Raw genomic sequence first — 24,882 nt, 5'->3', positions numbered from 1 at the left:
TTTTCAGTTTAAAACTTTTCTGATTATATTATGAGGTAAGACAACACGAGGGGTAGGGGGACCAGTGGGAAAAAAAAGTCAAATTATTAGTACTTGCTCATCAAAAGTGTGGAATATATGGTATTTGTCAAGTTCATGACCTGAACAGAATATTAGAGCAGGCAGCCCTGACTGGGAAGAAAGGTGGCTTACACAGTCATAAATAAATTAAATTACAGTAATAATAATAATTATAACAACAGCAGCAGTAACAACAACAACAATAGCCACCTTTATTCATTTATTTATTTATATTTCTACGCTGCCCTATACGCAAGTCTCAGGATAAGTAACAATATAAAACATAAAAATCACCTAAAAACAAGTATAAACTGTGCATAATAAAGCATCTTTAAAATTTCTAAAAGCCAATTAGAATCCCTAAAAACCTATTAAAATCCAGAAATTTCCAATGGGGGAAACCAAAAGTCAGGGAAAATAGGTACATCTTTACCAATTTTTTTAAAAAATGCATATATTGGAAATGCTTGATGAGCCTCTGCAGGGAGACTGTTCCACAATCTCAAGGCCACCACTGAAAAAGCTCTATCACAGGTCTTCACCTTTTTAACCACTGAAGGCGGAGGCACCACTAGAAAGCCTTCCTCTGCTGATCTTAGGGCACAGTCAGGCTGATATGGGAGAGGGCATTCCTTTAGATCAGGGGTAGGGAACCTGCGGCTCTCCAGATGTTCAGGAACTACAATTCCCATCAGCCTCTGTCAGCATGGCCAATTGGCCATGCTGGTAGGGGCTGATGGGAATTGTAGTTCTTGAACATCTGGAGAGCCGCAGGTTCCCTACCCCTGCTTTAGATATTTGGGGTCCAAGCAGTTTAGTGCTTTAAAAATCAGATATAATACCATGAACTGAGCTTGGTAGCAAATTAGCAGCCTGTGCAGCTCTTCTAAGATGGGAGTGATGTGCATCTGGCCAGCAGTATCTGTTAATAGTCTTGCTGTCACATGCTGCTCCATCTGCAGCTTCTGAACCGTCTTCCAGGGCAGCCCCACATAAAGTGCATTACAGTAGTCCATTCTGGAGGTTAACAGAATTTGGATTACTGTAGCCAGATCTTCTTTGTCCAGAAAGGGTTGGAGCTGGTGAAGCAGCTAGAGTTGGGAGCTTCAAGTGTCATGGCAGAGTCCAGGAGTACTCCCAGATTTCACACCTGTCCCTTCCTGGGCAATTCAGTCCCATCAAAACAGGATGTTCCTCCCACTTCACAACCCCTCGGAGTCCCAATTTATTTACAGCACTTCCATCTGGTTCGATTCAGCTCTTCAGCTTCAATTGATCCTCATTCAGCCTTGTTTATTGCCTCTGAAAGTGACCGTCAAGAATGTTGACCAATTCTCCTGATTTAGGAAGAAGAGTTTGGATTTGAGATCCCTCTCCTTTTTTTAGAGATTCAAAGGGCCTGGGCACCCATTTTCCTCTTCCCCTTCACAATAAACACCCTGTGAGGTGGGTTGGGCTGAGAGAGCTCTGTAGATCTGTGATTAGCCCAAGGTTACCCAGCTGGCATGTGTTGAAGTGCACAGGCTAGTACCCCAGAAAAGCCTCCACAGCTCAAGTGGAAGAGTCGGGAATCAAACCTGGTTCTCCAGATGAGAGTGCATCTGCTCTTAACCACTACGCCACTGCTGGTAGGGAGAGACAGAGCTGAGTGTCACGGCAGGTGTGGATTTACTTGATAACTCCTGCATTCTTGAACATTCTGACATCCTCCCAGCTGCTTCATGTAAATGATAAAAAGCATGGGAAACAAATCGAGACATCAGGGACCCCACAAGTGAGAACCCACAGTGTCGTGGAAAAGTCTCCCATGGCTCTGGTACTGGCCTTGGAGGTAGGAGTGAACCACTGCAAAGCAGTGCCCTCACTCCCAAGCGATGGGTGTTTAGATCTTCAGTGTCAAAAAAAGATCCTTTAAGAAGGGGGTGCACAGCCACCTCCTTGAGAGCTACTGGAACCACAACCTCTCTCAAGGAATATTCACTCTCTGCCATAACCATTCTGTCATATCCAGGTGGCTAGCTTTTATGAGGAACAAGGATCTAAAAGGCATGGCTGGCCAGACCCCAGCAAACAACTTGTCCACATCATCAGACCTCATTAATTGAAACAGATCCAAAATAACTTGGACCAGATGGTTCTCTTGACAACCCTCTGGACCACTGTCAGTTGTGGCACCCAAGTTCCCTGCAGATCTAAGTGACTTTGCCCTCAAAGTGTCTTGTAAAGTCATCACAGCAGACATTATCTGGCTACTGCCCTTGTCTCCTTGGGCCTAATCTTACAAGGCTGTTCACTACACAAAAAAGTTCTGCTGGATGACTACTTGATGCAATGGTTGTGGACAAAAAACGTGTTGTCGCCGTCACCCCCTATCATGATCATGATAGGCACGATAGTGTGCTCTAAATTGTGTTCAGTCACCTTTGCTACAGGATTTATGCCATCTGCACTTGAGTCATCGACTTTCCTGTTCCAAAAAATACCAAGGAGTTTTACAGAATCTATAGGTAAGGCGAGGGCATTTGGAAGCAATCATGTCAATCATACCATAACAAACTCTTCTCAAATTTAAATATGTTTTTAAAAAAGTAAGGATATAGATGGTTGGTTATATCAAATGACACATTTCAATGGAATGAGGTGATTTGAGAGTCTTCACTTTTAGGGCTTTCGCAAGGGATTTTAAAATAACAACCATAACTTCAGGTTCATTTCAGTAAAAAACAAATTATTTCGTTACTTGAGAATGCTTTTGTCTGAATTAAAGTGGTGGGCCTAGGGCCCTCACATAAATGACAGTTCAGGATTATATGCTGAAAAGAATCAATCATACAGGCTCTGCATATACAAAGCCTCTCCTGAGAAAGTAAACTTTTCCTATTTCCTACTCATTTTATTTATATGACGCCTTTGTCCAATGAAACTCAAGGGAATTTACACAAGGCTCTTGCGCAAGCTGCTTCTTCCAGGCATTCCCGCCGCTCTGAGCCCAACTCACTTGGAAAGAGCTGAATAAAAATCTAATAAAATAATACAATAAATAAAAATAATAATTTCCCCAATCCAGACCTGCTTGGCTTCAGTAAGACTGCCATATCACGAGGCTTTAAAATTGGATGTCCAATTTTCTCTAATTTATTATTTCATTTTATTTATGTTATTTATAGTCTGCCTTTCACATAGATACTCAAAGCAGATTACACATAGTGAGCCAGTACAATCGATAAAATGGGTCTTTTAATAATCAATGGATTAGGATTTTAGAAGTCTGGAACCACCAGAAAGAACTGAAACATAGCACAAATATTAACCCGATACTAACAGCCCGATCTAAATCAGATGGGTGGGGGTTCCACCGCTCTGGTGCCGGCCCACCCTCTCCAAAGGGCTTCCCCATGGTGCAGGAAGCTCCAAAATAGGGGGGAACCCCCGAAACTGCTGGTGAAAATTCCCCGGAGATAACGGCTTCGTCAGAACAGGGGGCTGGTTAAGCAGTAGAAGCCATCAAAAATAGATTTCACTCCTTGGCCCACCCCTGACCCCCCCCCCCACACTGGCAGACCTAGGAACAAACCTAGGAACCACTCAGCACCTACCCACCTGGGTGTTGTCCCACTGCCGATGCATTTGCCCTTTGAGTAGGCATGGTGGACTGGTGCAGGGCTTTGCCAGCTCCAGAGGTGGATCCCCCTGCCCACCCACCCCCTTTTGGGCTGTCTGTGCACGAGAAATGAAACTAAGCAGCACAGAGGAAAAACCTAGAGGGGTGGAAAACCTACAGTGGATATTTTCACAATCTTGTCCTGGGACTTCTAGAAGAAGTATGGGGTACTCTGCAGCAGCTGCCAAGTTATCAATATCTCACAAGCTATCTGGTAGACATACCCAAAACCTTGCAGTTTGTAAGTCAATATCTCCATATATTCCTAGGCATCTCTTGAGCACTTTACCAGCTCCAAATTCAGTAGTCTCTTTTTGGCACAGGTAACTTTCCCCACAAAAATCTTGTATAAGAAAATGTTTATGGTTCTCCTGTCTGAGCAGAAAGAAGGTGGGAGCAACAAATTCAAAAGCTGTATCAACTGTTTGTGTTTGACCATAAACAGTGACACGCTTGGGGAAAAAAAAAGATAGATCTAAAATTCAGGCAAGGCATTTTTTTTCTCACCTCAATCACTACTAGGAATATTAAGCACAACATTCTTCTACATTTAGTCTACCAAGATGTCCAGACAGGGAACAGCCTTTTTCAAGAGAAGACTGTAAAATGCCAGACTACACAAAAAGCTTGTGGTGATGTTCTCAGGCAGAGATATGAGCGGGACTTATCTTCTTGTGGGTTTCTGACTGGTCCTTGAGGTATTTTCTGAATTATTCCAATTCGTTGTTTCTAACAGTCCTCTTTTGATAATTCATGCTGGGACCAAATCTCTTTCATCTTATGGAGAATTCAAAGTAATTTCAATGCTGTTTCTCTATTTGATTACAGAGACAAGTGAAACCAGTATCACAGACCATTCCTTATGTTTAAAAAAAATCTATGAACATTTTTTTGCTGTAAACTGATCGTGTAAACTGTATGTGAAGGTAACCAGACATAATCTGGAGAACATAAGATATACCCAAGAACATGTTCAACCTTCTGGCATTTATTGCATGTGCCCTGATAAGGGCAGGAAGGACGATACAAGTTTTGTAAACAAATAAACAAACTGCTACTTTTGACAGGAATTAATATACGAGGCAAACTCCCCCCCCCCCCCAGCAAAAAAAGAATGCAAACTGCAGCTGAGAACTGGCTGTGGCAGGCAGCCATGGATATACCAGGTTAATGAGATGAGTTCACAAAAAAGGAGTTAACGCTAAACAAATCATCAGATGTATTTGAGCAAGTACTTAATATTTCTTTAATTTTTTACCTTCAGACCCACTGATGGAAGATGTGCTCTCTTAATTTTTAATTTATTTATAATCCAAAACAACATGTCCCTTCACAAAACATACTGCATACTTTGGAGCTCTGGGAAATTTTGCACAGCCAATCTAAAATTGGATAAGGAGGTTAAAAAAACATTTTTGGGGCAGAGGTTCACACAGAACACTCCCACAAAATAGGTCAGATAAATTTTAGAGAGTCCAACCCAGGTTAAAATCACTAAACTAGTGATCTTTTCCCTATAACCTGGGTTTCAAACGTTCCTGCTTGCCTTCTTGAACTACAGCAGTGGGAAGCATCCAATTTCCCCCCCTTCCATCCACCATTTGAGTGGATACTTTAGAGAATTCACTCAAATGGAAGCCATCATGTTCAGATGGAGGAGATTCTAGGTTTTTTTTTTGTGGGGAAGAGATTCTCAGTTGTCAGGGGGGAATCTCTGGCCACCTACCATTCCAAAGTCCCAATCACGGAGGAGGGGGAGATACCTTTTTCTCCCTTTTCTTGCCTGGGCACTCCATAGTCAGGTGCCTAAAGGTCTCCATAGCTACACATGCATCCTGGGAAAGGGGAAAAAAAAGGGTCTCTGTATGAAGGAGCTGCAGTGTTTGCTCCTGCTTCCTGAATGGGTGAGCTTCTTATGTTCAAAGAGTGGGGAAATGTGTTCATTCATAATGAGTTACACTTGTAATGAATCAGGGCCAGAATAACACACAGTATTAAACTGTACTAACAAGGATCTTAATAATAACAATAACAACAACAACAACAACAACAATAATAATGGAACATCAAAACCAAGCCTTTAAAGGGACCAACAAGCAAAAAAACCTGTAACAGCCTGTGCCAAACTATTTCTTGGTGTTTATCAAAACCATCAAGCTACCCCTCACCTTAAACAAAAATGATCAGCCAACACATGAATTCTACTTGCCTAGCAAGGTAACTGACTATTTTTAGACAATGCAAGCTTAACGTAACAAAATAGGGCACATTTAACACTGTTTGGACTATCCTTGTCTGTTGCTGGGCCTACTGGCATTGATTTTATTGTTCTCCTGCAACCAAGTGCTTGCATTTGTAAGCTGCCTCAAGTCTACTGAGAAAGTATAAATATTTAATCAAACAAACAAATAATAAAATAGGGTCCTTCCTTGACGTTTACAATCTAATTAAATGATTTAAGCTGCTCAAGGAAAAGAGAGATTGGTAGAAATACAGGCTTGTGAGAACAGTTAGAAAATGCCAGTGTGAAGAGTTTTACGAGGTGTTTAAACAGGCCCACTGAACAGTGTTAATAAGCAGAGTCCTGATCGTGAGGACATTCTGCACAAAAAGCTCAGCCAAGAAAGGGAAGTTAGAGTAGTAAGAAAGGAACATTAGATACTGTTTAAAACAAAACAAAACATGAGATCAAAACCAACCATGTGCCAAGTGGGATGTCCTTCAGTGTGAAACTGCAACAATTTTAGTCATTTCACCTTGAGGGGAAGCATGTATCAGATCCATCATCAGTGAATAAACTAAGACCCAATAGACTTTTTTTTTAATTAGACAAAAAGCTAAACTAGCTTCATTCTTACCCGACAAATCCTATGTGGCTCCTCTTGCGTATCCACCTGCATTAATTTAAGCAGGGCACAGCATGTCCTGCTTGAATAAGCAGTCCCTCTGCTTCACAAGAAGTACAAAGACTAATTCACTGCATTAGAACCTCGCGGATGGACATGGAGGGGAGGAGGGAAGAACCCATCTGCTTATATCTAGGGGGAAAAAATCCTCCCAGTCATACAGCCAAAACTGTACAGCAACAGAAAATGTATATATGACAAACATGTACAGGTATGATGTTTATAGAAAACAAACAGCAACACAGCCAACCAAGGATGTAAACAGTTGCTGGAACAGGAATACTCGGTCGACTTGCACCACACACTGGGTGTTTGTTTATCCCTGTTGCATATGATCAACAGGAGAAGAGACATTCAAAACAACGTTTTAAACAAAGTGTCACTTTCTGTTAGTTTTTTGCCAGCGGGGCTTCTTCTAAATATGTGTGTCATAATAAGATATGGTATGTGTTTAGAGATTCTTCTTTTTTTAGATGTCTGTCATGACATGAAGACGAAGATCAGTCCCAGCAACACAGCATTCATTTTTTTGCAATTTAAGTGGAACGTTTATTTGAGATTTCCAAACCTTTTGTTAAATAATCTAAACCTTGTTAACCAATGGTTAGGCCCTAGTTTTTGGATGCTTTCTTCTCTTTATGCTATCTTTAATGGAGTTGAGGATTCTTGCTTGCATCACTAAAGAATCACATTGCAGTTCCCCAGTGCTAGATTGGATCTATCTAAAATATTCTGAATGTGTGTGTGTGAGAGAGAGAGAGAAGTCAAAACCAACTATTTATGAGAGGGCTAAATAAAATCAGATAAAAACACAGGGACGCTATCAAAAATGCCAGCCCTGCATTAAGTTCCTTCTTACCCTCTCTTACAAATTTTCTATGTCCTGACTAGAGTATTTTCTTGTTTCACATTATTGCTGCTGGCAGGTGCAAAGAAATACTTGACATTGTTATACTACGTGGTACTGAACTTCCTGGAAATGGAGAAGAAAACTCAGTGCAGGAGTCCCATTCTCAATTGCAGTATTCCTTCTTCTCATAGCATTTAAATTTGCAACAAGTCATCAAAATGTTTACAACTTCTATTGAAGAACAAGGAGCCCCATGGCATAGAGTGGAAAGCTGCAGTACTGCAGTCAAAGCCCTGCTCACAACCTAAGTTGGATATCAAGTCAGTTTCAGGTAGTCAGCTCAAGGGTGACTTAGCCTTCCACTCTTCTGAGGTTGGTAAAATGAATACCCAGCTTGCTGGGGGTAAAATGTAGATGACTGGAGAAGGCAAGGGCAAACAACCCCAGGCATAAATTGATATAAAATTATACGAAAGTACATTAACACATTTTCACCACTAGTTCTTTTATAAGAGAACAATGACTTACCCATATCCATATATCTAATTTATACAAGCAGCTCATCAAGGTATATTATGAAGCATCCTCCTGTCCTACTGAAATGCCACACAGAAAAGACTGTCTATCAGGAAAATTTATCTACTAATTAGTCAAGTATTGTTTTGTACTCCTCATTTCCTCATGAATTGGTGGCAGCCCATGATAGATTCCTTATGCAGCCTAGGATAAATTAGGAACTACAATTCCCATCAGCCCCTACCAGCATGGCCAATTGGCCATTCTGACAGGGGCTGATGGGAATTGTAGTTCCTGAACATCTGGAGAGCCGCAGGTTCCCTACCCCTGGTCTATGACAACTTCACAGAATTGGTTGAATCTCCTCCTTTAGAGGAGAACAGTAGATGCGTACGGTCAAAATTCAGACATAATGTGCCAACCAAATCTGAACCAATATGAAAAAATCTAGAAGAGACCTTATTGACTTCATTCATTCTCTTGTCTCTCTGATCTTCATAATATAATTAGATTCTTATTCATTTTTGTCAAACCATAAGTTACATAACCACAGGAAAGTTATGGAAAATGGCCTCAGAAGAGAAAGTCAGGTCTCTCATTCTTTCTCTCTGGCCCCCTCTCAACGGGCCAATAAACACGGGTGTAGGACAGTAAAAAACCCATTTGGGGGGATAACTTCACACAGATCCCACCCCTAAAACGAGTCTGCCCAGTGTTATGTGCCTCCTCCCAAACCAGGCTTTTTGAGAATTGTGCTATTCGTGAGACTTTTCAAAATCCCGAGTTGCAGCTGCTCGTGAGCAAATGGCTAGGCAGGACGCGCTTTATTCGGCTCAGTTTTCCTTTTTTTAAAAAAAAAAATCAGGGCTTACATCTGCATAGCTACACAGGTATTGATGGTCATATTGTGAGTCATCAACATGGATGTGAAGATTCATTTGTAGCTACACATAGGAAGTGCTTAGTCTGAGTGACTGTGCAGTCTATAACTGCCAGTGTGTCTGCCTCTCCTCTTTTGCTGGAAGAAGAAGCAGAGAGATCTTTCCAGAGTCTTATGTGATCCTAGTCATGTGACTTCAACAGTTAACTCTTGCAGGATAGTTACCAGATAGATTTGGAAGCCACTGATGAGGTTAGTACCATGAACTCAATTATTTGAGGTGGAATGGTTACTTCTTGGTGCAGTCTAGAATTCATTGTTGCCACCTGCTTCTATTTATTACAGCAGCTTATTTATGATTTATGCCATCCATCCTTGTAATGCAGGCTCTATGGTGCAGACCGTATGGTTTATAGCTTGCCAGCAAGAACATCAGAGAAACCCCCTACCCCATTTCAAGCTGAGATTAGCAATCAGGTAGAGGGAGAACATAAGAACAAGCCAGCTGGATCAGACCAGAGTCCATCTAGTCCAGCTCTCTGCTACTCGCAGTGGCCCACCAGGTGCCTTTGGGAGCTCACATGCAGGAGGTGAAAGCAATGGCCTTCTGCGGCTGTTGCTCCCGATCACCTGGTCTGTTAAGGCATTTGCAATCTCAGATCAAGGAGGATCAAGATTGGTAGCCATAAATCGACTTCTCCTCCATAAATCTGTCCAAGCCCCTTTTAAAGCTATCCAGGTTAGTGGCCATCACCACCTCCTGTGGCAGCATATTCCAAACAATAAGAACATAATGATATGGATCTCTATCAAACCTCAATGAAACAAGCCATAGGGACACAATCTACACATTTATTGACTAATATCAGGCATAATGTTCTGAAAGTGAGGCAGATGAAAAAATTTGCCAACTTCCGTTCAAACAAGGCCTTTGAGAATCACACTTCCAAGCGTCAGAAACACAAGCAGAGCAGTCCCTATCACCACAGGCCTATGATGGGCACAACTGGGAAGTCAAACAACTGTCTTGTCACATGAGTTGGAAATCCCACAGGACAGCAGCTTGGGTGACACGTTAGTGCAGCTGTTGGTCGTGATGCAAGTTCACTAGATTACTGGCAGTTGTGCTGCAAACCAAGTCTACCCTGGCTTCTCCCCTTGCTGCAGATCTGCCTGCAGAGGTCAATGAGGCTTGTAAAAAATTACCCATCTTTTGTCAGGGACTGCATCAAAACTATACCTGACTTTCAGTGGGAGTTTTCTCCATGAGATTCTGCTCTGATAGCATGAGATTTGTTCCCTTCCTTTGCTGTTTATGCAATTTCACATTTGTGCAAAGTGCTCTTTCTTTCAGCTTCCTATTTCCAAATGCCTTTTATATAAGTCCACTCTTTCTTATGAGCTATAGGTGTCCTGGCAGAAGCTTACATAGTGTTTAGGAGGTTAGTGATTAGCTGAGCTGAACTTTGGAGGCATAAGTGAAGGAAGTTGTCTTTTTCTGTTTGCACGCACAACGACTTTTAAAGTGTTACCACCACCAGCAGTATGATCGAGACTTTGGAAACTTAGGATATTGCCCATTTCTACACTGGTACACCTCATCACAATCCTGCCATTCAGAGGCAGAGCCCAAGATAGTACTTTAATATAATGGCCGCTTACTATTTGATTGCATTGGGTTTTCGCTAACCATATTATAAGATATTGTATGGCAATGATTAGTTTTCTGAACTATATGGGTTAACAAACCGGCCTCCTGTTAGGCTTCTGAATTAACATGTGATACTATTACACGTAATGGCTGTTGAGTTGTTTTATGAATCATTATAAACTTATTTTATGTCCTTCAATTAGCTTCAGTTACGTCATATTTCTTTCATGTATTTCAAGTATGTATGATATATAGGAGCAGTGAAACAAAATTATTTATAGGTTGGTATTTTCTAATTACCTGTTTTTAAAATACACTTTTTAAATGTTCTTCTGTAAGATCAACACAGCAGAACATTCAATTATAGAGTGTGGATGATTCTCACATGAAAACCTACTATTAGGGCACTTCTGCACTATCAGCTGAAACATTCCATATCTACATTTTGGGTTTGGTGTAATGCTCCTGGCTCTCTCCTGTACATTTAGTATGATATTTCATAGATGTAGAATAGATTTGTCATCAAACACCTTTACCACAATGTGGTTAGATGTGATACCTGGGAGTGGGAGCGGTGTATACAATCAGCACAGTAAAATAATATTTGTAACATTAAGTAAACCGTTCACAAAAGAATGAGGCACTGATGAAAAAGTGAAGGAAAAGGGTGTTTCTGTTTGAGCAGTTGCCACAGGATGGACATTCACGCTAGGTGAGCAGTCCTGGCAGGAACTGTAAAGATGGGATGCACAATGCCTCTAGATGTAGCAAAGAGAGGGAAGGATTTTTTTTTTAAGTGGGGGAAATTTTTTTACAAATAAAAATGCATGAAGTGTTGAGCTGTAATTTTTTTAAAAAATATATTACATCATTGCATTCCAACAAATAGTCATTATAGCCTCATGGCACTTGTACAACCCAATCCACACAGTGACTTTAAAAGTGCTGGTAGCACTGTACACTGTTTCAATCACATTTTCTCAATTTCCATTATTGAAGTATGAATGACAGGAAAAAGTTGCCAACAAAATAGAAGCCATCTTCTAAAAAATTGGCCCAATGTGGACTAAACCAAAGGAGAACAGACACCAAGAGAAGCAAGCAACCAGTTAATTGGGGGGGGGGGAGATAAAAATCTACCCGCTTAAGCATTTGGAAGCTTACAGTATCTTTGATGGGGAAATTTTGTGGGACCCGCCCCCCCATCTAGTAATTTCTCATGCTCCCTTTCTCTGACAGCAAGCCAATGGCCTCAGGCAGATAAAGGAACAAAATGGCACCAGCTGGGACAGTCCCATTAGTTGAGCTCATGCAGCTGCAAAAGTAGTTTAACAGCATATGTGTGGGGAGAAGATTTCCTACCGGACTCCTATAATTCTCAGGGATGCAAAAGGAAGCCTGCTGGAATGCCCCAACAGTGTCACTTTCTCCACATCTTTCCAGGAACTGGAGGACTTTGATAACAGGCTAGCAGGGGCACTCCCACAGTCCCAAAGATGGTTGAAAAAGGGAAGCCCACTCTACCCCTTTTCAGCCACCCTTGTGGCTCTGACCACTAGCTTGATGGGACTGCCACAGTGGGCATGTGGTCCTCAATGATAGGAACAAAGGCAAGACTTGGGAGGACTCATGTACCCAGCCCCCAAATCTTCCCCCTCTAAGCCAACATTGGTGCCAAGGGATGCACCAAACATTACTGCAGGAGCCTCTGATGACCCATAATTGTGTGCCTTATAATCATCCCCATTCTCTCCATCCTACCCTCCATCTGCTTCATCCTACTTCTTTCTTGCTTCCCCCAACCCTCCCATTGCTGCTTCCTTCTTCACCTCCCTGCTGCTCCTTAATTATATGTGTGTTTGTCTGAAGTTGCCAGTGAGAGCAATGTAAGGTTTCAGCCTGTATTTTTCCACTTCTCCTGCTGCTTCCAGGAGGGAAAGAAGAGAGCAGCTGGGAGAGGTGAACATGGAACTCTGGCAGTATTCGGGCTGTTAGGATTCCAGGGGGCCACAGGCTCCCTTCCCAGTCCTCACTCAACTGCCCCAACATCCATTTGCAATGGGCAAAGAGGCTGACAGAACATGGGGCTGACCAAAGAAGCACTGGCTCCCTCTCAGCCTAATCACTGCACTGGGTGGGGTTGGGGGATCACTCACTCCTGGAAATGTCACTGGCTGAATTGTTCTACTCTCCCAGTAACCTGTCCAGCTAACCCCTCCCTGCCACTCTGTTCAGTCACCAATCCACCTGCCCTCCATGGTAGGTGGGGCTCCTGGTCTCCTCCTCCCCAGCTGCCAATCTTGTGGTGTATTTGTTATTAGGGTTCCTAGGCAAAAACAGCTCTCAAAATAGCTACATTTCCAATTTAGTTGTTGTTCAAGCCCCATTTTTCCTTTGTGTTTTTTGAAAACCTGGGGAGTTCTAAATATATTAATGATGCAACTAGGCAGAACTCCTCAGCATATCAAATTCAGCTGAAGTAAATAATTTAGGAAAGGGCTATAAGGCTGTTTTCCTCGTGCTTTTTAAAAGTACAGACATTTCATCGTATAGCTAAAAATTGATATTGGTTCCAAGTGGATGTTAGGTTTATAAATGCCTCCTCCCATTTGGAAAATCAAAGGCTGGGTAGAGATGGCTGTGGTTCACAGATAGTGAGGTAGTATTGCTGACCTTATAGTACTCATGATCAACCAACAACGCAATTCGATACAGAATTAATTCAGTCTAGACTCATTGATTTCAGTGGGCTTAAAAGTGAAGAGATTCTTCATAGGGTTGCACGGTAGTACACTTAGGTCCTTGTCCCTAAGGGAGAGCTGCTATGTTACCAGTCTAGTGGCTTCACACAAAATTAGTTTTTTCAGTTTTCTTTCTTGTGACATAAGGAATCTGTAGTACTTAGAAGGAACTCAGAGGCACACGAATCTAAGGGAAGGTTAAACCTTTTGACATGCAAAATATGGAGTTCAAAGGCAGCAGTGAACCAAGACTACCGTTTCCGGACCAGTCTGATTTTACCTGGAAGGGTCTTTGGCTCTTCATATCTCCAGTTCAGTCAACCAGTAATCTTCAGTTAATTGCCAGTCAGAATGTTCCTATTCTGAAAGGAACTGCCCTGTATGATCAAGAGATCATTCAGTGCTGAAAACCATGGGAAAATTAACTCCAAACTGGGAGTGAATTTTGTTTCCTGTCCTTTAGGTAGATGCCAAAACAAAAATAAAAGTAAGGCTCTCTATTTCTTATAGAGCAAGCATTGCAATTTAATATTTCATATAATGAAACAAATTCCTTATTCCTATGTCAGACTTTAACGCCTTCTCTTTCAAAACAGTTTGAACAAAGTGCCATCAATATCATTACAAATACTGAAGCTTGATGGCTATGATTTTGCAGTTTTTATGCACTGATGTGCTTAATGTTACATAAACCTGGCAGGAATTGTATTTATGAAATCCAGTTAACAGAAACAACCTAGGAAAAGAGGTCTCTGTACACTCAACGTTACAGAAGTCACTCATTATTTTTCAGGCTCCAGAACCAGCTGAAACAAAGTTCCAACTGATAACTGGAAGTATAGGACCCTGGCAAAATGTTTACTTTTACAACAGTTCTCTACCTTTAAAAAGTAATATTTGTTACATGAGAGCTGGACAGTGTGGGTACATACTGAAGATAAAGCAAGAACCGTGTCTCCTGGGACAATCATTAGTATCACACCACATCACAGCAATCACGCATCAACAGCATACTGACATGTTTGGTTAATTCATTTTACACTCAGTGAACATAGATTCCTTAACACAAATCAGTTATTCAGACTGAAGAATAACTTCCAAAGACAGAGTTATGAGTTTAGTTGAGAACAGCTATATACATGAAAGGAACAAAAATTTGTTCACGGGAAGTATGAGTCTGGCTTGCTTTTATACTTGTTTTTATGCTCATTCATTCTGAGCTCTTTTTCTTTGCATGCATAAAACAACTGGAAACTTCCTGGTTCTGTAAGCTTTCAAACTCCAATTTACCTTCAAATCCAACTACAGATGGGTGTTTATGGCTGCATTCAGACTGGTTCAGAACTAAAGACACTATCTCTGTTTGGATGTCTCTGTATTTCTTCCCACCTCCTCAGCTTACTTGAAACTTTATTAAAAACATTCCAGTTGATCAACTTGCAGTTTTCCAAGGAAGCCAATATAAGTGACTTTTTCTCTAGATCTGTGTACCTCAGAACCCTTTGTCCCAAGGATAACTGCATTCAAAAGCTTCTATTTCAGAACCCCAAATATTTAACTAGATGTTCTAAAATCCAAATGTTTACTAGAGCATGACTACAGAGCACAGTACACAAGCAAATCCAGGTGTAGATTTTAAATTCAAAATAGGAACTTCCTACTTCATCTTAATTTATGCTACTAGCAGGATTTCTGAATTTAAAGTCAGTTGGTTTCTGTCAATATCTGGATTTTCCTGAACCTCAAAGAATGCCAGCTAGTTGACTCAGAGGATGAGATAATTTTACCTTTTGGTACACACAGAACTCATTTCTTCACCATGAAATATCAACTGCCAAAATGGTAAGAAAAACGGGAGTACTGGCCGCAAAAAACAACAACACAACGGGCGAAAGCGTGTTTAAATTTAGCAAAATCAATAGGCTTCATGATCACCCACATGTTTGGATTTTGACGATTCGTATTTGGGCAAAATTGTGACACTTTAGACATATGTTTGTATTCTGTTTCTTAATCAAAAATAGTAAACTCAATTCCAACCAAGTCAGTTTAATAAAATCAAATCATTAAGGTGAAAATACCTTTATAAACAGAAGGCATCATCTTTTTCCACAACTTCCCTTAATCTCTTTTTATAATTTTAAGAAGTAAAATTTCTCTGTGCCATCTTACTTGCTCTTCTCTCTTAATAGAAAACAACTGCCGTGACTACCCCCATGTAGCAGAACCATTCACCATCAGCACCTCTGCACTCCCCATGTGCTTAGAGAACAACTGATTAGCACTTTGCATAATTAACCTGATTAGCACTGTGCATAATCAAACTGATTAGCACTTTGCATAATTAAAAAGAAATAAGAGAAACAACAACAATAACTAGGTAATATCAAAAGCTGCTAGTCCGACCGCCAATTTGCTAGTATTGGGATTAGTTGAGTGTGTAATATTTTATTCTTTAAAGCTATTTTGGGAGGCAAGCATCTCTGAATTCTCTCACTAAAAAATATTTTCAGTGGTTTGGAGATCACCCAGAAAAAAGGAAAATTTCAGGGCTGATAGTTACACACAAACTAATACAGACTCGTGACTCAGATAAGTCACAGAACCAATGTGGGAATGCACTCTTTTGCATTTCCCCCTGTAAAGACCTTGAATAGCTCTCTACCTAAAGGAAGTACTAAAATTAATATATTGCAACAGTATGCATTAAAAGGAAGCATGAAATTGTTGCATTCCCTGCTCCTGTTCAAAATGTCCATGTAAAACAAGTAGCCAATGCCACAGACTATTCTTGACCATCAGGATTCTAAGATTCCAAAAGAAACCATTTCAGTATCATGAAATTCAATAGTCCCTCCAAACTGCATTTTAAAGTTGAGCAAAACTTCAAACTTGTAAGAGTTCAGAAATGTAACTGGACTGGCAGAAAATAACCCACAACTACCAAAAATTCAAAAGGTAGCATAAACCTTTGAAGAGATTAAAACAGATTACATAGCACCCCTCATCTAACAATTTTATACACTATTTGCAATTAAAGAGGAAGCTATTTATGAAGAGGGCACTTTAAAGTAATTAACACTGAAGTCCTGTGCTCTGGACAGTGTAATTTGGCATTAAGAGCACAAGGTATACAAAATATACCGTTTCTCTGTTAGGAATCCTGGATTTTTTTCACTAAGAATACTATCCATAAAAATGGGGAGTGGTCTTAAATTTGCACTCAAGTTACAGTATGATCAGTAATAAAAAAAAACATTTTGTGTGTAACCTTTGTGCATGTAGAGGGGATTACCTTACATTTAGGGTTGCTTTTCTTTTGAGTAAATATGGGCAAAAGGACTCCACCAGCATAATAAAAGAAATAAAGCTTGGGAGAAAGCGTTAGTTTTATAACTGTTTGTATTTGAGAAAAAAGTGCAGCTACAGAGATTATTCAAGTCCAAATGTTCCTGGGTAAGGTAGTTCCAGTAATTCTGGGAATTATGCCAACCCCTTAGCTATATATGTAAATATTTTTAAAACACTATTTTAATATACATGTATTTTAAACACGTATATGTCTACATGCGTACACTGCTGCAGAACTGCCATGGCAACAAGTTAACAGTTAACAGAAAACTAAATGAAAATATTGTTTAAAAAATAACTCCAACATACACTCATACCAAAAAGTGCCTCTGTTAAACAGCTTAATCAATTTTATAAACTAATAGTTCAGTGGTCAGTTTTGTTAGAATACCTCAGAGAAAAATGAAGTCAAAGATTCTTAGAGAGGAGATTTTAAAAGTAGCAAAAAAGGTTACATGTAAAATTATCCAGAGTGTGAATACTGTTACTTTAAAATATTAAAGAAATGTAAAGTCAAAGTAAGCCAACAAGTGTTCCGAATTGTCCTGCTTTTGTAGGGCCTATCTAAACAGCTAAGGAGTGCTGTCCGACAAAAGTTCTAGGTTGCTATTTAGGGCCTTAGCTTTTTATCTCAATGAACCACAGAAGAAAAAAGATTTATAAAATAGATAATTTCTATGCTAATCACAGGTTCATAGTATTACAACTAGAAACATGACACGTCTCTCCTCTTACATCCGTTTTTTAATTTTTAGAAAGGCATACCTTATAATCACAGCATCCTGGGCAAAGCAGGAAGGATAAATTATGACACCGCCGCTGCATCTCTCCCTAAACGCCAGGTGAAATTTGAAACCGCTCCTAGCAGGTGTAAGGATGTCCTTGTCTCAGAACTGTGGGCCTTTGGCTGACATACCAAGAACGAACGGCTGCACTTCTCCACTGAAGTACCAGCCCCTCATGGTTGCTGAAACTTTGGCCCGGGGGGGGGGGGGGTGTCACCAATTTCAGCACCAAATGGAGGTCCAAATGGCAAACAGTATGCCCAATTGTTTCTGGTGGGTTTTCCAGGCTGTGTGGCCGTGGTCTGGTGGATCTTGTTCCTAACGTTAAGAACAAGATCCACCAGACCACGGCCACACAGCCTGGAAAACCCACCAGAACCAGTTGAATCCGGCCATGAAAGCCTTCAACAATAGTATGCCCAATCCTAGGCTCTGGGTAGCTTCAATAGCAACACTGCATCAGCCTACTAGTAAGAGAAGATAAGGGTATAACTAGTTGCAAAATTGCACACAGTACTGAATATTTATATGAATAATAATACTTGTATGTGATTTTCCTCAGTGGGTATTATGTTCATACCTGTAGTTTAAAGCATGCCCATAATATGTACATATTTTGACATGTTTATTGTTATGCCTGTAAGCACATACACATACAAAATAGGACATAACATGCCAAAGATTTATACTAGATTTTACAAAAATGACAAATTTACTACAACTGCATGTGCAAGATTTTCCATACACATACGTGCATATATACAGCAAATGGAAGAACAAAGGAATAAATCTCTTATAAGAAATTAAATAGCCTTTTTTAGAAATCCTCATCCAAAGTTAGAGGGCTTTTAGCAATCGTACATTTATCTCTTCCAAAATACACCTGCTTTCTTTTTTCCTCTTTTCTCTTCTTTTGCCAAACTAAATATTTTTTCCATCTAATGACTCTCTTTATTAGACAGCATCTAATTTGCATACATTTACATACAATTTAACTGCTTGCTTCTGAGAACAAAGAAATGGCTCCGTATTGTACTGAAGGACAATACTCAGAAAAGGAAGGTATAAAAACCAGCTAGCTCAGTGGCTGTGTATTCTTTTTGTTTCAGAAATACCAGGATTTTTAAACACTCCACTTAAAGGGTGAAAAAGATTATTCCAGCAGACAATGCAAAAAGATACAGTGCAGCTCCCTTTTAACACATTTTTCCTCTGGCCTGGTTAATGGGATTTAAGGGCCAAGCTTTCTTTGCTTTCCTCTATTTCTTTTATTAGATCTGATGGATTTAATTCTGTCACATATTTTAGTTCATTCGTATAAAAATTTATGCAGAAGCTGAACTTCAATGCTAATTCAGTACGCCCACCCTTTTCCTACCATGAGAACCGGGGAATGATTGAACGATTCTGGATGGGCATGACGTATATTGATTTCAATGCGAAATGTTATTGTTGTGAATATGGTAAAGCCTACGAGGACTTCACCTTATAGAAATGCATACAGCAAACATAAGCTTACCATGAAGCACCATGAGAAGCAATAGGATGGGATGAAAAGTTGAACTCTACTTGTAAAAACAGGGAGGAACTGTTGTCAGGGTACAAACTGGAAACAGCGGAGTTGTTAAGTTCTCTAGTGCCCTAGAAGATGAGGAAGAAATATGCTTAGAGCTGTGCATCAATGAAACATTTGCGTGAAAGAAAAAGAGAAAAGAGATTAATTCAGATCTGTTCAAAGTTTCTACTTTCAAATGTTTGAGACTACCAACATTGTTACTAAACTCCCCACATAATTTCATTATAAAGATGTCACTGATAAGTAGAACTCAAACCAACCCAGAATGCAACAGCACCGTGAGAGCCAGTGTGGTATAGTAAGATGGAATACCAATTCAAGGATCAAAACCCCACTTTGTTATCAAGCTCACTGAGGCCAGTCAGCCAGTTTAAGCCTAATCTACCTCACAAGGTTCTTGTGATGGTAAAATGGAGTAGGGGAGAACAATGTATTCTGCCCTGAGCTCCTCAGCGGAAGGATGGGATAAAAATTAAATAAACAGAATTTTAGAGAAGGTTTCATGATGTATAATTAACTTGTCTCATTCCTTCAATTATTACAGTATTTTTGAAAACTTCCTTCTAACATATACCTTTTACACACGTGTGGTCTCTTTCACTTTGAGCGTACATTCCCTTTAGGTTTGATTCTTGGCTATCTCTGTCGTTTCAGAAAGCTCTTAAAGTGCAGTTTTTTATCTCCCTTTGCGGGGAAAGTAAAGAAGATCTCCATGCATTAAGCTTTCTTCATGTTTTCTTGTTCTTGTCTGCCTTCCCTGCCCACATCATAGCAGTTTCTTCCACTCTTTGGGCCACCATTTCAGAACAATCAGAAGACAAGTTTTTAATGCTTAAGGTTTATCATTGAAGCAATGCATTCTGTCAAACACTGTGAAATTGACATGGTCCAGCAAAGTAATGCTAGACCAAAGATGTCCAGAAAAAAAAAAGAAGGTTGCTCAGAAACAACAAGGGAGTGGCAGGCAGGCCAAATGGTGGATTAGATCAGCTAGGGACACTTTACATAAGAACATAAGAACATAAGAACAAGCCAGCTGGATCAGACCAAAGTCCATCTAGTCCAGCTTTCTGCTACTCGCAGTGGCCCAACAGGTGCCTTGGGGAGCTCACATGCAGGATGTGAAAGCAATGGCCTTCTGCGGCTGTTGCTCCCGATCACCTGGTCTGTTGAGGCATTTGCAATCTCAGATCAAGGAGGATCAAGATTGGTAGCCATAATTGACTTCTCCTCCATAAATCTGTCCAAGCCCCTTTTAAAGCTTTCCAGGTTAGTGGCCATCACCACCTCCTGTGGCAGCATATTCCAAACACCAATCACACGTTGCGTGAAGAAGTGTTTCCTTTTATTAGTTCTAATTCTTCCCCCCAGCATCTTCAATGTATGCCCCCTGGTTCTAGTATATTGTGAGAGAGAAAAATGTCTCTCTGTCAACATTTTCTACCCCATGCATAATTTTATAGACTTCAATCATATCCCCCCTCAGACGTCTCCTCTCCAAACTAAAGAGTCCCAAACGCTGCAGCCTCTCCTCTTAGGGAAGGTGCTCCAGTCCCTCAATCATCCTTGTTGCCCTTCTCTGCACTTTTTCTATCTCCTCAATATCCTTTTTGAGATGCGGCGACCAGAACTGGACACAGTACTCCAAGTGTGGTCAGCATCTACACGGCTTTATATAAGGGCATGACAATCTTTGCAGTTTTATTCTCAATTCCTTTCCTAATGATCCCCAGCATAGAGTTTGCCTTTTTTACAGCTGCCATGCATTGAGTTCACATTCCCATGGAACTATCAACTAAGACGCCTAAATCCTTTTCCTGGTCTGTGACTGATAGCATTGACCCCTGTAGCATGTATGTGAAGTTTGGATTTTTTGCCCCTATGTGTATCACTTTACATTTTGCTACATTGAACTGCATTTGCCATTTCTGCGCCCACTCACCTAATTTATCAAGGTCCGCTTGGAGCTCTTCGCATTCCTTTGCGGTTCTCACCACCCTACATAATTCTTGGGTATCATCTTCGCAAAGAGCTTGGCACACCACGCTACCTACCCCCTACTTCCAGGTCATTTATGAATCAGGGTTAAAGAGCACTGGTCCTTGGGGACACTCCACTCCCTTACATCTCTCCATTGTGAGAACTTCCCATTTACACCCACTCTTTGTTTCCTGTTTCTCAACCAGTTTTTAATCCATAGGAGGACTTCCCCTCTTATTCCTTCATTGCTGAGTTTTCTCAACAGTCTCTGGTGAGGAACTTTGTCAAAAGCCTTTTGGAAATCCAAGTAGACAATGTCCACCGGTTCACCCCTGTCCACATGCCTGTTTACACCCTCAAAGAACTCTAGTAAGTTTGTAAGACAGGATTTGCCACTTTGCAGGAAGAGAATCTCTGGCCCTTTCCGCACGGGGCCAAAAACAGCGGCCCAGGGACAGAAAAACACCGGCCCCTGGGGCAGCCAGAAGCAGAGGCGCCGCTTGCTGCAAACGCGAAAGCAGCGCCTATCCTATGAGGTCTCTCGAAGTGGCTTAAAGCTGCCAGCTTTCCTGTACCTCCCTTCCCGGGAAGGAGGTTTTTGGGAAGCCGCCGCCATCGCGATCGGGCGGCGGTGCAACCAAACGTTCACCATCACGCAAAAGACGCCAAGCTTTCTCATTCTCCACCGATTTCAGCCTGCCAGCCAGTTTGAAGGGTTGTTGAGACTCCGCCCACACTGCCCTCCGACCCCTGGAGGTTAGAGGGCAGCATGGGCGGGTCCCTGCAGCGCTCCAGACTGACGCTGGAGGATGAGGTGAGTGGGGGGGACGCAGAAGAGGCGGCTCCATGCAGAGCCGCCTCTTCTGCGTTGGCCCCTGCAGGGGCCGCTTGCACGTTCCTGTGCAAATGGCTCCCTCCCCTCCACCGGCATAATTTCTGCCAGTGGAGAGGCGCCCTTTCCATCATGCAGAAAGAGCCTCTGTGTAAACCAAAAACCCTGGGAAAGCATTACTGCGAAACAACAGCCACAGAATATGTAGTGCCCGCATAAACTACTGTAAAAATCCTGCATTTTATGAAAGATGATGATGAAAAGACCTTGACAATTGATCCCCCAGATCTGCAAACCTATCCATCAGTATTTACTACTCTAGGACAGTTAGCAACCACATGTAGCAGAAGGAAATCATTCACAGGGTTGAGCTTCTTCTAGACTAACATAACTAATTGAAAGCAACCCAAGCAGCCAGCACTTCCTCATCAACATTTCACATGTAAGAAAAACAGACCTGGAGCAGGCAGGGTTTGGGACTGAAATCTATAACTTCATAATTTATAACCCTATAATTTATGAGTGTATTAAAGGGTTCTGCCTTTATTCAAGAGAAATCAAATTGGCAGGAATGACAAATCAGGAAAAGTCAGGCCGTGCAAATAAATATAAGAGATGGAGAAGAGAACTGTCCCCTGCTTCTTGCAAAAATATTTATCACCGCTATATTGAACATACTAGATTTACCCATCAAACATCTGACAACACCACACTTAACCCAGTAACATTATCCAAAGCTAAAGCACTGCTATCACTGTCCTGATTATTCAGCTACTCACTGCTTTTCAGACAGCTGTTAGGCTAAATGGGTTCCCTGGGAGAACAACTCGATATAACACATTTTCTGATTAAGCATGAGTACAGAATATCCTGCATTTTCATATAACTTGTGAAGGCTCCTGGCCATTTAAAGTCCTACTCCACCCACCATCAGCCTGCATCTCTTTGGTTATCAGGCCAGCCTTGAATCCTGGGAACATCATCCTAATAAGCTAAATTGTCTAGCAGGGCTGCTCCTTCTGGGAAGCAGCAGGAAGGGTCAACATCAGCCCCGTCTCTATGCAAAACAAAAGGTCTGATAGCAAGTTTTGCTATGCAAAAATTAAGAACATAAGAAAGAGCCTGCTGGATCAGACCAGAGTATGATCTGTCCAGCACTGGGCTACTCGCAGTGGCCCAACAGGTGCCTTTGGGAGCTCACATGCAGGATGTGAAAGCAATGGCCTTCTGCTGCTGCTGCTCCCGAGCACCTGGTCTGCTAAGGCATTTGCAATCTCAGATCAAAGAGGATCAAGATTGGTAGCCAATTGTTTAAGATGAACTTGACTGAAACAGCAGCTCAGTTTCTTATTGCAGTTTTGCACTCCCATATAATTTTTCAAAGATATCAGCTGTCAGTCTCCATTACTACACACCCTGGATATGCATATAAGCACTGGATGGGAGGAGTCCAAAGAATAAGAGATTCACTACCATCCATAAAACCATAAAATGAGCCCTGTTTGGTCAGACCAATGGTCCATCTAGTCCAGCACCCTTTCTTAGACAGTGGCTAACCAGCCATTTCTGACAGCTAGTACCAGGACATACAGGCCTTACTCCAAAGTTGCTGACTGAGGTCGTTTCCCCACTCAACTTTTGACACACGCTACTCACGGCAAGTAATGCGGGGTACAGCGGCACTCCCCACTACAACAACGGCAACAATGAAGCAGCTACGAATCCGCCTCTCTCCCACCCCCTCAGCGTGCGTCATATCTGTTCCTGGATGGAACAGCGCCTTTTGGAAAACCCTGCACAGAGCGCGGGGCAGTGGGGAAGCCCGGGGGGGGGGGGCCTCCGCGTTTGCGTTTCTCACCCCTGGCAGTGACATGTAGTCCTTTGCCCAATAAGGAAGCAGTGGGCTGTGCGCAAGCGCACAGCCTTTTTTTATTTCTGGGAACAGAGATCAATGAGTATTTGACCCTACGTTGCAATGTAGGGTCATTTACATAGCAATGCATGGGAGTACTCACTGAAAGCCTAGTATTTAGCTGTATCTGCCATGAGCTTCTGTAGCTTAACTTGCTAATGCAGCTCTCTGTCTGCTTGTTGAATCACTGTGAAAGGTTGCTAATTCTAGTCCTGCCAGGGACGACTAATTTTTTTTAAAGAAAAAAACCGTCTATGAAGGAATTGGGGGCTGATTTTTGACCAGGACAATTTTTTTCAGGATTCTCGCATCCTTTGCCCTCTGCCGTGCACACACAGCCCTGCGCATGCTCTCTTGCACAGTTTCCATCTCCCCCACAGCTTTCTCTTCACACATACACATACAAACCTGCACCTCGCCCGCCCGCTTCACACACAAAAGTCCCACTGGAAGCTGAGGGGCGTCAGAGCGTGGCTCCATCTCCCTGGCTCAGCGACAGGCAATTTCCTCCGGCAAATTGCCGGGCACTTTCTCTCCCCCTCCCCCTTTGCCACCTCCTCCCCTCCCCTTTCCCTTGGATGATGATGAATATTATTGGGGCTCTCCTTCCTCCCCAAGCCCACCCCAAATCCCTTCCCTCGGTCATGGGGAGGGTGGGGTGTGCGTGTGTGCGAAGGGGGGTGTCTGCTCTTTCGGGGAACAGAGATCAACGTGTATTTGACCCTACACTGCAATGTAGGTCAATTACATAGCAATATAAGGGAACACTCACTGAAAGCCGAGTATTTAGCCATATCTGCCATTAGTTTCTGTAGCTTAACTGGCTAATGCAGCATTCTGTCTGCTTGTTGATGCACTGTGAAAGGTTGCTAGTTCTAGTCCCGCCAGGGACGACTTATTATTTTTTTAAAGAAGAAAAGCATCTATGAAGGAATTGGGGCCTGATTTTTGACCAGGACAATTTTTTTCTGTTTGGGCTGAAAGCAGCGGGATTTTGAAATAGCGGCCACAGCACAATGAATCCCCACAGTTTCTGTCCCCAGCGTCATCATGAAGCCACAAGTGAACAACCAGGAAGTTCAGCAAATTTTTGCACCGCAATGTGCTGGCCAATCAAAAGCCAGCACCAAAAGCAGGGAACTCGGATTGGGCAGCTTTGTGATGACGTGTGCATGTGGGGA

The 24,882-nt window shown here is 41.8% G+C and overlaps 1 protein-coding gene across 1 annotated transcript in view; it reads right to left on the bottom strand.

Annotated features, from left to right (window-relative positions):
• ZBTB20 (zinc finger and BTB domain containing 20) overlaps positions 1-24,882 on the bottom strand; it is a 532,799-nt gene that overhangs the window by 393,182 nt on the left and 114,735 nt on the right. Inside the window, exon 3 of the mRNA XM_048493332.1 lies at positions 18,921-19,042. The gene's annotated coding sequence lies outside the window, so the exon portion shown is untranslated. The remainder of the gene's footprint in view (positions 1-18,920; positions 19,043-24,882) is intronic.

Source organism: Sphaerodactylus townsendi, linkage group LG04 (genome assembly GCF_021028975.2).
Source record: "Sphaerodactylus townsendi isolate TG3544 linkage group LG04, MPM_Stown_v2.3, whole genome shotgun sequence".
NCBI classification, from domain to species: Eukaryota; Metazoa; Chordata; class Lepidosauria; order Squamata; family Sphaerodactylidae; genus Sphaerodactylus; species Sphaerodactylus townsendi.
The sequence above is the reverse complement of the archived record's forward strand: the minus strand, read 5'-3'. Positions and strand labels throughout refer to the sequence as shown.